At 42.7% G+C, this 13,040-nt stretch overlaps 2 non-coding genes across 2 annotated transcripts; both read right to left on the reverse strand.

The window, feature by feature from the left end:
* Positions 1 to 3,385: 3,385 nt before the first annotated feature.
* trnat-ugu (transfer RNA threonine (anticodon UGU)) lies at positions 3,386 to 3,459 on the reverse strand. The gene has a single exon. It is a non-coding gene; the product is annotated as a tRNA-Thr (tRNA).
* A 575-nt stretch (positions 3,460 to 4,034) lies between these two features.
* On the reverse strand, positions 4,035 to 4,108 carry trnat-ugu (transfer RNA threonine (anticodon UGU)). The gene has a single exon. It is a non-coding gene; the product is annotated as a tRNA-Thr (tRNA).
* Positions 4,109 to 13,040: the final 8,932 nt, after the last annotated feature.

Here is a 13,040-nt window from a genome sequence, read left to right on the forward strand (position 1 = left end):
CCTGAAATCTGCTATATTTTTATTAGATCACTCAGAAATCAGTGAGGCTCTGAGCCTTTCTTCTGATTAAGAATCAACAGTCAATGCATTTTATTTTATTTCTATTGGTTTTGTGCACATTTGTACTTTAAAATAATTATGTGTTGTTTATGTTTCTTGTTGCTACTGGACTGGAGGAGGACCGACCCTGATTTACATGTTGGAGGAAACATCTGAGGAAACAAAGACAGATTGTGATCACATTTGTGATCAAATGAGACACATTTAGGTGGCTAAGAGAGAATTTAAGTGTTTTAAATCTCATCTGGATTTTTACTTTTCTGTTTGTGTAGTGAGCTTTAGAGGTCAGTGTTTTTTGCTAGCAAGGCTAGCTGTTTCCCTCAGCCTCTTGTCTTTATGCTAAGCTACGCTAACCACATCCTGAATCTGTACATCAGAGAAGTGATTTACCAAAAAAATGTTTGGGTAAGAAGTCACCTTAACAATGATACAATACACACACACACACACACACACACACTCCTGACAGTAAATGCACACTGGTCTGTTTCCAGTAGGAGGAGGATGAATGAAGGATGAATGCAGCAGAATAAAAACCAAGTGACAGGAACGACGAGTCAACTCAAACGGGAAGAGTGTGAATGTGTGTGTGAATGTGTGTGTGTGTGTGTGTGTGTGTGTGTCCTGAGAAGGAAACAGCCTTATAATTGAAACAAAAGCTTGTAATGAATCACCTCTCTCTCTCTCTCTCTGGGAGGTGGAGCAGCATTCAGTTTGTTTCTTTCCTGTGCAGAGCGGCCAGCAGCTCCGTCACTCACAGCTGCATGAATCAACAACAGCAGCAGCAGCAGCAGCAGCTTTGGTAACGTTCACCGACTCTGCAGCAACAGAAAAAAACTCTCAGTCAAAGCTGAAACAAATAAACTCTCAGTGCTCTCTGGGCAACAAATAACGTGACGGCGACACTGTTTCTAAAGCATCTTTGACATTAGGCTGTAATTTCAATGCTCGGCTGTTGACCAATAACACCAGCAAGGTTCATGTAAAGGTCTGCTGCACGTCCAAAACTAAACTAAATTATATTTAAAATCAAGAAGTGTGGAAGAAGAACAGAACAGGGAAGTGAAAGCAGAAGAATTAAAAATAAAAAGGAGAAAATGGCACATTTTTATCACGAACAGAGAAAACTGAGAAAACTAAAAACTGAAAAGTGAAAAACAGGACGATGGAATAAGCAGAAGGAAGAGAATCTGAAGAGAAGATGAAAAATAACTGGAGGAGTTTGTGAGGCAGCTCCACGCAGCAGCACTGCTCATGAATCTGCTGCTGTAATGCAGTCGGAGCATTTCCAGACGCAACAGAGCCAACTCTTCATCCTCAGCTCCTCTTCATCACCTCCTGAAATCCTCTCTATATTTTAAGGCTCGATGACAGAAGAGACGAGTTCACATCCTCATTAGTGTCTCTGAGGCAGGACGCTGCTTTGAGACAGATGATATGTTACTAATGTTCACCACCTAATTTCACATGCTGACACAGCAGCATTTTATATTTAGGACAAAACAAAGACAAAGAGCAACTGTGGCTGATGGGAATTTAATTTAGCTGGTCAAACAGTTTTGCACAGATTTGGTCACAAACCAAAAAACTGGACAAATTTAAAATTTCACCTGGTGATGACGGTAAATAAAGAGATAGATAATTCATCCTGAGAGGAGCAATAATCCTTGTTCCAAATCAAGTCAAAAACAGGCAGGAAAAGCTAGAAAACTACAGCTGGGATTTATGTCCCAGGGAGCAGATGAGGGAATGAGGAGCAGGTGAGCAGGTGGGTGGCGGGAACCTCTGGGGTTACTGCAGGGCAGGTAGTAGGTGTGTTTCCATTAACCTGCTTAATACACAATTTGAAATTGCAAACTTAAAATTTGATAATGAGCATTAGGTGATTTTCTGTTTTACTCGCCTATTTGACAAAGCAATATTTTGCAAAATTGAAACGCAGCCACTTCGTATTCAAGTCGTGGCTCCTGCCATATCATACTCCAGGGAGCCAGCTCCGACCCAGAGGCAGGCTGCTGGAAATCCGTCATCACGCTTAATTGGAACGATATCACAAGAGGAGAAAACCAGCTTTACTCAGCGGAAACACAGACCGTTCGCAATTGTGTTTTGTCGATTTTCCTTAAAAAAAAGCTTCTATTTTGTGATAAACTGCAGTGGAAACTGGGCTCCAGACTGATGGTGATGATGCCGAAGTTGTTGATATTTCACAAAAAAAAAAAAAAGATTCAGACTTAAATAAATAAGATAAAAAAATTAAAAAATAAAATAATGTCTTTGTGTTGTTTTTATTTTCCTGTATATTTTATGCTGCTTATAGTGTTTCATGCATGTGATGTGAAGTTTTATGGTGTTTCTAATTAAATCTTATTTTTACCATACATTTTTAACATGTGAAATAACCGGAAACTGAACGAACTGCACTGATGTGAGTGTTATCTGATGATGTGTGCAGATGATTGTGTGCAGGTGGATTGTGTCTTCACAGACGCACAATAAAAGTTAAAAAGATTAGAAGCAGAACAAACACAGTAAAGTTTAAACACCTCTGCTGGAGGTGTAAACCAGTCAGTCGGTCTGTCCGTCAGTAATATTTCATAAAGTACTTCAGTTCACCTGTATCGCCATGGCAACCTCAGCCTGTTTTTAATTGGAGCCTGAGGCCAGTGTTCATCCCTTTCATCTTCCACACGCACACACACAAAGACACGCACTGGTTGCATCTCTGCTCACGGAGACACATACAGATGCACCTTCTGTGTTCCTGACACCCACACACACATTCACACAAACACACGACACAGGACACACACTGCTGCGAGGCGCCGTCCCCCGGCGGGACACATTGATGTGCTGTCAGTCACAGCTCTTGATGCTCCGGGTCGAAATCTGGTTTACACTCAGTTAAACCCTCAGAACACTGAACGACTTCTTCACCACGTTGGACGGTTTCTAGGTCAAAATATTTGTTGTGTTCAGAACAAAACTCAGGTTCGGTCCAGAAAACTGTGAGAGACCGTACAGGACTGCCCCCCCGTGAAAAAGCAGCTTGTTACGACCTATAGCTGGTGGTGGTGTGAGGCAGCACAACTCTCTCTAATGTGTTTCTGTACAACTATGACATCACCTGCGCTGATGACACCAGATCTGAGAATGAGCTTCAGACATCGGAGCCACTGAAATATTCTTACTTGCATTGATAAATAAGAGACACACTGAAACGCTCCACCTCGATCACTACAGCAGTGAGAGTAACAGCACCATGTGGTCGAATGGCCGCCAAAGATCCGGCTGCAGACTCCTCACACTTCCCCTCAGGGCTCTAAGGTACTGCTGGGATTCGAACCCAGGATCTCCTGTTTACAAGACAGGCGCTTTAACCAGCTAAGCCACAGTACCAGTGATTGAGAGAGGTTTTGATGGATGAAAGGCTTTTTGAAGCAAACTCTCCACATATCAAAGCAAACACCAGAGTTTTAGTCCGACCTTTGAAGAGGAACTGACCCGACTGCAGGACCTGTCCTTCTGAAGGTGCTTCAAGAAAAACAAAACACTTCCACTCCAGTTTAAAGAAGGTTACAAAGACTTTCTGCAGTCGACTCATATCTGTGACTGAGGCTGTGAATGCACCATCAGTCTACATGAAATAAACCACAACAATGCCGAGGTTCGTGATAGTTTTCTGTTTGGCCTGAGAAAACAAGAAGCAGATATTTAGTCAGGTTTAGTGTCATGTTGTGGGAAGTTTAGGGACAGTTTCAATGTGAAGGCTTAAAGTCAGACAGTTCGATTCTACACATAAGAAAATATTCATGTCTCTTCAACAGACCTTTTTCCATCATTTTCTACGATATATTTAACTTCTGACACAAAGTTTCCCAAACAAGTTCAAAAAATTAATTCAGCACTTTAATCTTAATATCCTTTAATTGTGTTTTGATAAATCAAACCTGCAAACAAGAGGTGAAACAGAAAGGTGCTGCTGGGAGTTGAACCCAGGATCTCCTGTTTACAAGACAGGCGCTTTGACCAGCCAAGCCACAGCACCACAGCTAACACTCTCACAACAAACAGTTTGACTCGTCATAGCAGAAACAAGAGCCCGTGTCACTTCATTATCTCAGTAAACCAGGAACGTGAGCGAGCACACCCCGTAGCAGAATCCTGGAGGTGACACGTGTAAATGCAGTTCAGGGGAACCAGATCAAATCCAAGCAACATTTTTCTCCCTGCAGTTTCTTGAAAAGAAAAAAACACACACACCTCCACACCAGCTACAACCTCTGCATATTTCATCAGATGCACGTCCACACCTGTGAGCCAAACATGAACCAAAAGCAGCTGATTCACATAAAAGTCCTGTTCAGAGAAAAGGGAGGGAAGCTTCATATGAGAGTTCATGCTAACGATGGCAGCTCATTGCACTGGGGACGTTCACACTCCTGCAAACCAAACTCCAACTCATCGATCAGTGTTCAAAATGAAAAACTGTTGGAAAATAAAAACAATAAAGCATCATTTATTGCACAGCACACATCTGAGCAGGGTCACATTACATTTTCCCTGTAATTCTTAGAGACTGTCCTGTAAGAAACCAGCCCACAGGTCGTCTGTCAGCAGGTTACTATGACCCATCTTTAGGTTCTGTTGCTAGGCGACATCTAGTGGTCGTAGTAATGATGACAGGAGCAAAGGGAAAAGTGCGGTGACGTAGTTTATAGAGCAACAAAGTCCACGTCAGGAGGAGGTTGGGGTGGATGGATGAATATGACCCAGGAGAGCGGTGTTCGATTCCCATGTGACAGGAGCAGTTTATGTTGTTTCTATTATCCATGACCGCTCACTGTTATTATTGTTACCATGACAACAAAGATCATCTAATGTTGGGGAAGAACTTATTTTAACCCAAATCACCATCTTTTCCTAAACCTAACCAAGACATGACCACTACTATAGCAACCTGTCTTGTGCACAGCTCTTGTTGGAGCCAGGACATGGTTAGCCTAGCTTAGCATTAAGACTGGAAGCAGGGGAAACAGCTAGCCTGGCTCTGTCCGAAGTTCAGAACAGACCAACACTTCTAAAGCTCGCTAACTACCATATTGTATCTTGTTTTTTATTCTGTACACACACGGAAATGCAAACACCTCAGTTTGTGGTTTCCTTGACGACCGGCACATCACGACTGCGGGAACTCGCTACACTTGCCAACAAATAGTTCCAGTGCATAACTCTGTACTGACTCATTAAACACAGCTATTATCACAATCATGTTGAGAAACTGCGATTATGAAGAGAAAGGAATGGAACTGTGGTTTTTCTACAGCTATAAATTATTCACACACACACACACACACACACACACACACACACACACACGTCTGGTCGTCTGTCCTGAGGCTCGGGAGACTCAGGTGAACCACAGAGCTTATTAACCCTCCAACACACACACACAAACCACACAATGAAATCCATGCATCGACTGGCACATGAATACACACTCTCACAACACACACACACACACACACACACACACACACACACACAGACCTTTAACAAGACAAAGGGAGGCACCATCTTTTGACAGGAGAAGTGAACAGGGTGTTATACTCCATCTTTGTTCTGTTTCAAACCAGTGGAGCACAGGGCATCATGGGAAATAAACGGGGGTGGGGCTCACATGTCCGATTTCCCCTGAAAGTTCAGTCAATCAACCTGAAACTTTAGCAATTACGTTTATTAATCAGACAGTTAGTGAAAGGAAAGGAAAGGAAAGAGGAAGGCTTCAGGCCCTGTCTTACTATTATTTCAAAGAGCAAAACTTTGTGATGAAACCTGAACTCTGACATGCTCATTTTCACCTTTGACCTCTGAGAGAGCTGGCTATCGTAGCTAAGCTAAGCTATCGCAGCCGACTAGCTGTGTTGCGCCCTCCTCTGTTGGAGCGTCTCAGGACCAGAAGATGTGACGTTAGCAGCAGAGGTGCTCCTCTCGTCCATGTTTTCATCACATCCCGACTCGACTGCTGCAGTAGATGCATCAGTACATCACCCAAAGTCCTTAATAAACACCACGTCACCCCCATTCTCATATATATATATATATATATAATTTTATTTTATTTTATTTTTTATTTTATAAAATTATTTTTAAATTTATTTAGAATGTAGATATATTTTTATTGTTATTATAGTTGTTGTTATTAATAATAATAATAATAATGTAGCTGTGACCAGATTACACAGCCACTGTGTCCTTGGGACCAGGACGACTTTGTGTCCGGTGTGGGCAGATGTGGTTGTAGACAATTACAGGAGAGGAGACGAGAGGAGAGGCCTCTGCCAGGAGGGAGGTGAAAGAGGAGGAGGGAGGCAGCGGAGGAAGGAAAGAGAAGGGAGAGAAGGAAAGAGGAGAAGAGAAGAGGGTGAGATGAAAATATTAGGAGAGAGGAAGAGCAAGAGGAGGAGGAGGAGGAGGAGGAGGAGGAGGAGGAGGTTTCACCTCATTCTCCCCAAAGAAAAAGACAGATGACTGGTGGAGTGTGGGGGTGCTGCTTTAATGAGAGGACACACACACACACACACACACACACACACACACACACACACAGTGACACAGCACAATTGGAACCAGCTGCTGCTGTTTATCCGGCCACAAGCGGTACAGCTGCATCGTCATGGCAGCGGGGCAACGCTCGGGGTTGCAGGGGAGATCAGTGATCGCAAGGTCAACCAAGAGTGTGTGTGTGCATGTGTGTGTGTGTGTGCGTGTGTGTGCATGTGTGTGTGTGTGTGCATGTGTGTGTGTGCGTGTGTGTATGTGCGTGTGTGTGTGTGTGCGTGTGTGTGTGTGTGTGTGTGTGTGTGTGTGTGCGTGCGTGCGTGCATGCGTGCGTGCGTGTGTGTGTGGGAGAGACTTACTGTAATAAGATGAGTGTGAACGACCTTCTTCATTATGAACCAAATAAAGGAAAAGTCCGTCCTAAACGCACCAAAGGCCACGTTCTCCCCCAACAAGGCAGCAGCCCTGCTCCTGGTGCAGGGACCCGTTCAAGAGAAACATCAGCACCAGTTCAAACTCTTTAATCTTTGACCAAGTCGGACTTTTTTTGGCAACACAGCTCAACTGCTGTTTTGGGAAACCTCCCCAGCGCTCATTAAGCAGCTGCTGGAGATGCACTTTTTAATTGCTGTTTGGACTCGGTAGCTCAGTGTGCGTGCCTTCCTGTGGACAGTCGGCCCAGTGTCGATGATCTGATGTTCGTCCAAATATTTCCAGCAGCTCCAGATGAGCGTGGTGGGTGGTGGGTGTTGTTTTCAGGAATCTAAAGCATCAACAGTTTTCTGGTGTCAGTCAGCTCCATTTACATTTTTCATTTCCATTTTCAAACATCCATTTGCTCTCATCTACATATGGCTCTCCATTAGCGAGATAAGACATCTAATTGCAGTTGTCTAGAAGGGAAACTGCAAATGTGGGCAGAGAGGGTTGGCTAATTACAGGGTTGGTGGTTCATCCACATGCCTCGAGGTGACAGGTCATTTTGGGCAAAAGCAGCACCTGCTGGTTTTAGTGGTACTGACTAATGTAGAAAATAAAATCATTCTGGATTAATCCACGACATAAAAATCCTCAGTTGCTGCTGTTGTTTGTCATTTTTCTACTATTTAGAGTCAGTGCCTGATAGATTGTTCAAATGTTTTTTTGGCTCAGAGGTCTCAGTGTCCTGAGTTGGAATAATACTGACAGGAGATGGAGACATTTGATGGCAGGTGGGACTGAGTGTCTGTGGCCTCGCTGCAGTCTGATCAGCTGTTTACACCTGTTTAACATCTCACTTAATCAGATGCTCATCTCCAGTCACACCAGGTGAGTCCTCCGGCTCTGCAAAATATAAATGAACCTGCTGAGGCAGCTCAAGCTGCGGTTCCTTGAAGGTCAATTAACTAATAACTAATTTCACTTCTTTGCTGATGATTTTCAAACATATTGTTATATTACAAAGGTGTTCAAGTATAATATGTAATAAAAATTATTATTAAAATGTCAGAAATTTGTCCTTTTTAATTGTTGGCATGTAGTTGAGCTTGTGTATGTACAAGCATGTGCACTTGGGTGTTTATGCACATAGGAATGTTTATGAATTAGGAAGATGCAAAAGTATATAGTATCCATGCCGGCAAATAGTTTTCATCTGCCCAGTAGTTATGTGTATAGATGGGTACAATATGTCATGAATGAACTTTATGTTTATTCATTTCAGAGGCATATATATATATGTGTGTGTTTTTTTCATTGTTATTTCTTTTCATGATTCAATAAAAAATTGTTGACAAAAAAAAATCCATCTTTAATCTATATTCTATATTTTTGAATATATTTTCAGCCTTAACTTATCACACAAGCCAAGGTCATGAAACTGTTTCATTCAGTGTTTTCACCTCTTTTCATCACCTGGTTCGTTATTTTGGAGACGAGCTCAGTGGATGATTTGGCTCCTGACAACTGACACTAGAGGAATCCAAACTGGGAGAAGCTGACGAACTGGTGGTGAGGACAACAGCTCCCATGATCCCACGCTACTTCACGATGTAAACAAACTCTCGCTGCGTTCACATGTCCTTCTTTGGTCGCGGTTTTCACAAGTTTGAAAAAATACTGGCGTCCCTCCTCTTCCGCCACGTAGCCAAGATGGCGACCGTTGAGGGTTGGACGTGTCCATCATCTTACACTCAACTTCTTGACCGTTTTGACTGAACCATCAGGTACTTCCAGTGCGCTGCATGTTGCCGTACTTATCAGTCACTCATGCACTCAAACTAACAAGTGCAAGTATGTGAACTGAAACACAGCATCTGTCTTTTGTCGAGGTTTTGATCGAGGACCCCCGGTAGCAGAAGTTTGTGCGTTTAAAGCTTCAAAGCCTTTGCTCTTGTTTGACAGACATCTCAGCTTTTTGTGTCATTTATTGTGTCGTTTCAGCGCCGACTCCTTCTGCTCAAATTAAACATTTTTCTCTCTAATTTTAGAGAAACTGAAATTCCCAGGCTTCCAAACGTCTCAGCAGAAACCTGTGGTTCTGACAGAAACACCGGCTCCATATTTTCATCATGTTTACCGTCTCAACACAGAGGCCCTCATCTTCTTTTCTGTTATTGTTTATAAACCCGAGTCTTTACCTGCGCTGCCAAACACAGAGCAGAAGAAGAAGAAAGGGGGGGGGGGGGTACGTTTGTTTCTATGTTTGTAAAAGTCATCTCTCCCACTCATTTTCTTCTTCTTCTTCTTCTCTAATTTGGGAATGCAGGATGTGGTTTTCATAACAATGAGGAGTTATATTTCATTTCAGTGCTGACTGAAACACAAACACACAACTACACACACACATACACACACACACAAAACTGTCTCAAACAAGCATCTTTACACACCGAAAGTGCACTTACACAAACACACACATGTATTCGTAAAGATGTGTGTAGATGTAGCACACACACACTCTGAATAACACACACATGCATTCAAACAGTCACACATAAACATGCTCATTACACAGGCACATGCAGATACACACACACACACACACACACACACACACACTTACTAGTGTGTATTTAATGTGTATTCTGCATTATGCAAATGTGCAGCACAGACTGAACACTAGGCACAAAAGCAACCAAACCAAACCAAACCCAGCACACACACACACACACACACACACACACACACACACACACACACGCACACACACACGAGGAGAAGGAAGACGGGGAAAGAAGAAAATGGAAATGAGAAATGCTGCTGGATGAGCGACAGACGTGATTCAACTGCAGCTGAACAGAAGCTGTGATCTGATGTATTTGTAGTTTTATTTTTACCGTCGTCTGCATCCATGACGTCTGTTTCTCATTATTTCGTTTTACTAGTTTGATGCCATGAACTCACTTGAGGCAAACTTGGATAAAAGTGAGAAAAAAAAATTGCCCTGGTTCAGTTTTCCCCCCAGTTTCATTCCTGACATCAGAATCTGCTGTTTGTCATTGTCTCTAAAACCTGGACGAGACATGAGAAAAATAAAAACACTGTCTTGACGCGGTTGTAAACATCCCGCTTCTCTGCTCGATGCCTTCTGCTTCTGCAAATATGCAACAGTGCATGAAAAGTGAAACAGCCTGCAGGTTGGCTTGCGATGTCGTGTTGCTATGGACGGGTTTCCGAGTGACATCATCAGGGAGATGCATTCGCAGGCGGTTTGCAGAACGATGAGATGAACATGAATGAGGCTTGATTCAGAGCTCGCAACGTTTCTTCTAAACTGTATCGTCTCTTAAAGCTAATGTTGGCTGTGTCTCGTTAGCAAAAACTGACATGTAGCACCTTTAAAGTGACGTCAAAGTAAAGTAAAAATAAATTCATCTTATCATATGTAATATTTAACAATAATTTCTCATTTGAATAGTTCATATTGGTGGATACGTGAATAAAATATAAGTTTTGGATGCTGGCAGTGTATATTGTCACTACACTCTCGGAAAGTGATGAGATGGGCCGAGGCTAGCTGGTTAGCATGCTAACTTCAGTCGAAGAAAAACGTGATAGAGACAAGAATTAACATGAGTGTTGTTTTCCACCTCTGGATACAGATGTTAGAGTAAAGGAATGAAGTTTGATGCTGAATTCACAGACTGGTAAGTGAACAGCTGTTAATGCTAACGCTAGCTATGTAGCAGCAGAAAAATGCATAAGTTGCTCCTTTAATACGAGTAAAAGTGACGTGTTTCTTGTGATGTAATTATCATTATTTTACTGTAAATCAGCAGAATCTTGTAAATGTTTCTTTAATCTCTCAGCTTCCTGTTTGAGCTTCTGGAGAATCGGTTTCCATGAGGTAAGAGGTTTAAACAAGTTTCTCGACATAACCTGAATCAATAATATATTTCTGTCTGTTTCATTATTCATCTTACTGCTCTCAATGGTGATGACTCATATGCAGGAAGAACGTGAAAAATTAAACCATCTATCTATCTATCTATCTATCTATCTGTCTATCTATCTATCTATCTATCTATCTATCTATCTATCTATCTATCTATCTGTCCACACTGTGGATGCAAGTTTTGCAGTAAGGAGAGGAAGAAGAGCTTTTCCTGCTCCTCCTCCTCCTCCTCTCCTCATCTGTCGGCTTCATTTCCTGAGCAGAAATAGAATTGACTTCTTGATACAAGGTTAAACGAGTTTGATGTCAATTCTCTGCAGATGGAGGGAGAGATGGAGGGAGAGATGGAGGGAGGGAGGTAGAATTAGGCTGTTGACTGATCGGTACACAACATCATGTTGTGTGTATGTGTGTGTTTTGTTCCCACAGCTTGTCAGTGTGAGATTTATGTCTGAACAACAAACATAGCAGCAGCAATTATTCTATTCTAACAGTTGTTTCAATTATTCGTTCATGTTTCAAATCTTCAGCCTCTCCTGCAGATTTTTAGGTTGTCATGTTCACGATCTACCCTCAATCCTCAGTGCTGCTCAGATCAGGGGCCCGTTCTCAAAGCTCCAGCTCCTGTTTGTTGAAGAGGCTCATGGTGGATTCAGGGGTCTGCAGGACGTCTGCCTCCAGAATCTCCAGAACCCCCCCCCCCCCCCCACCAAACAGCTGGCAAGGAGTTGTTTTCATCAAACGCTGCTTTTTCCTCCTTCTGTCTGCAGCACTTGTTTCCTAAAGACTGAGGCTTATCCAGATGTTGCTCTGCAGACTCCAGACACTGACTTTTGTCATCAGGTTGCAGGTTCGGTTTCCTTCTGATGACTCTTCCACTCTGTCTGTCTGTCTGCTGCACCACCACTCCTGTGTCAGCCCGACGCTCCTGCAGCTCCTTTGCAGTCATATGGGGGTTTTTGCTTTTCCTCTCTGCCGAGCAGATTTTTCACCTCCACAGTTTCTGTATCACTGCTGTAAAATAAATCCTGAGTCTGCAGCTTTACGACCTATTCTGGTGGAAAATTTACAAGAAATCGTGTGATTGTTTTGTGAAACCAAAAATTCCAAGTGCAAGTGGACTTTGAGCCACCGGGGAAAATTTCTCTCATCTTTGTGTGTGTGTGTGTGTGTGTGTGTGTGTGTGTGTGTGTGTGTGTGTGTACAGATAATCATGCATGTTTTACACTTGCAATCTCACATTTTACTTCACTATTTTACTTTTATTTTGCATGTGTGTGTGTGTGTGTGTGTGTGTGTGTGTGTGTGTGTGTGTGTAATGGTTGTGCATTAATGTGTGTGTGTGTGTCTCCTTGGCCCTCCCTCCTCAAGGCAGACTGCCAGTCACACCTCCAGCCAGGAATCAGTGTGGGCCGACTCTCTCACACACACACACACACACACACACACACAAACTTAAAAACACACAAAAGACTGAAAGAAAGATTTTCCCAGATGAGGCGAGTTATTGTCTGCTCATTCCTGTCACCTTTCCAGAGAAACCCTCCCTCTGTGTGTGTGCGTGTGTGTGTGTGTGTGTGTGTGCGTGCTCCCAGGATACGGGTGTTGTTCTGCGCCCACACAGTGAGACGTTTCACAGCTGTGGTCAACAGTTTCTGGCGAAGAGTGTGTGAACCAAAGTCTCCGTCTGGTGACATCACTGACTCCTCCTCCTCCTGCAAACAGTCACGTGACTCCATCCAACTCAAAACAAACAATAAATAGATTAGTGTCTGTTATTGTTCAAAGATTAAATTGCTCTGGCTCCTCGATGATATCAAACTGTTGTTATTTTACTCCAACCTGCCTCTTCATCATCGTCTTCTTCAGTTAAAAGTTTCTGTTACACTTTATTTTACAGTGAAATTTCATATAATCAGGTATCAATCAAATACTTATTGATTATAGGTACAATGGAAGGAAACAAGACTATAGTGAACAAGTGAGTAACAACTGTGTGTTAAAGAGTAAACAGTGGAAACAGCTTCACACTACAGCAGTTTAT

This window comes from Trachinotus anak, unplaced genomic scaffold (assembly GCF_046630095.1).
Source record: "Trachinotus anak isolate AG129_WGS33_773 ecotype Australia unplaced genomic scaffold, CSIRO_AGI_Tana_v1 ptg000015l, whole genome shotgun sequence".
Taxonomy (NCBI): domain Eukaryota; kingdom Metazoa; phylum Chordata; class Actinopteri; order Carangiformes; family Carangidae; genus Trachinotus; species Trachinotus anak.